The sequence below is a fragment of the Asparagus officinalis genome, chromosome 5 (genome assembly GCF_001876935.1).
Source record: "Asparagus officinalis chromosome 5, Aspof.V1, whole genome shotgun sequence".
In the NCBI taxonomy this organism is placed as follows: domain Eukaryota; kingdom Viridiplantae; phylum Streptophyta; class Magnoliopsida; order Asparagales; family Asparagaceae; genus Asparagus; species Asparagus officinalis.
Genome location: NC_033798.1, coordinates 981913 through 983441, shown reverse-complemented (window position 1 = coordinate 983441; position 1529 = coordinate 981913). Strand labels below are relative to the sequence as shown.

Sequence of the window (1529 nt, the reverse complement as noted above, 5' to 3'; positions counted from 1 at the left end):
AGGCAGAATGGAATATGCTATGTTCAGAGTACTTTACTCACTTGACTCAGGAATTGGTTAGAGATCAGTTTTAGGTAGTAATGTAGTCTGAATGGAGGGAACAATTACCTTTCTGTCATAAGCAGCAGCTATAACGGGTCAATACTAGCTGATTTCTTTGGCAAATTCAAGCTGGTTGTTCCAGTCAAATGTAAATTTGGCTACTTCCAAATTTTGCGGTTTGCACGACTAATGGGAGGAGGTTCTACTTCCATTTGGCAATGGGCTATAATGGGCATTGTAATTAAGCTATTGTTGGAGTGGATGGAGAAAACTGATCGGGAAGAAAACTCCCATAGTGAGAAATGAGCTCTTTCATGTGTAACAAATTAGGCTTAAAGGATTTGTATTAAGATATACATTTAGGCTTTTCTCGAAAGATCATGACGAGTAGAAGTTACCAGAATTGTTACTACCTTGTATAGGAAATATTTAGGTTATTTATATGTGTGATATTTTCAGTAGTGTATTGGAATCTCTCTCACCACTCCTCCTGTGGGTAGAGATTCTTACTTGCTAAACTGTGTTTCTGGCTTTCCTTTTCTTGGTTGTGTTATTTCAATGGTGGCATTGCATGAGTTTACCTTTTGCATTCCGAAAATATACATGCTGTCTTCAAGTCTTTTCAACAGAACAACTTTTTAGATATGCTGCGATTTTTTTGCATATACTAATACATATTTTAGGTCACGTAGCTTTTTTTTTACGTATTCATTCATCGGAACATTCGGCTTAACAAAATTGACATTTTCCACGCAGCTGCTGCTGTAATCCAGCCGTTTGTTCTTTCTTGGATCCTTGTTGCCGTTCTGTATTCACTAGCATTTTTATGAGGAAACAAGGAAACATTTTGTTTTCTAGACTCGGGAAAAGCTGAGTCGCTCCGAGATAAAGCACGGAACTCCCACACTGGTCTGCAGTGTTGTATGAGATAACTCAAGAAAGTTTACATGTTTATGTGCAGCAAAAAGAATGCTGCATCCTGAGTTAAGGCGGTAAATTTTAACATATGTAAATATGGATATAATGCTTTTGCCAGCATGGGTTTTGAGGTCCAAGCCATAAAGGTGGCAGGCCTTTTTCCAACATGTATCTTGCCTTGTTGTATCTTGTGTAATATTCTGCAGAAATCAAGATCAAGAAATGCGTTTCACCCAAAATAAGGGTGGTATCTCCTCCCTAACTTTTCAAAGCTTTTTACCCTGCTGTGTTTTTAATTTCTCGTTTATGTTTTTTGAGAATCCATCACTATTGTAACGATTTTATCTGTTTCCATTGTGCTTATGCTGTTAAGCTTGACTTCGTATCTGAAATCAACTCAAACACGAGTCCTTGTAATTTGAAGTGATCTCTCTTGATGGTCCACATGCATTACGACAGGACAGCTCCGAATCCTTTTCCTGCAAATCGTATTGTTTCTTTAGTATTATTCTTGTAATCGATCATGCAGACAAAAGAAAAGTGTGATCTCTCTTGATTTTGTGTTTGAC

The 1529-nt window shown here is 37.5% G+C and overlaps 1 protein-coding gene across 1 annotated transcript in view; it reads left to right on the top strand.

Annotated features, from left to right (window-relative positions):
- The window catches only part of LOC109843970, a 23385-nt gene extending 22071 nt beyond the window's left edge, over nucleotides 1–1314 (top strand). Inside the window, exon 5 of the mRNA XM_020412969.1 lies at nucleotides 799–1314. The gene's annotated coding sequence lies outside the window, so the exon portion shown is untranslated. The remainder of the gene's footprint in view (nucleotides 1–798) is intronic.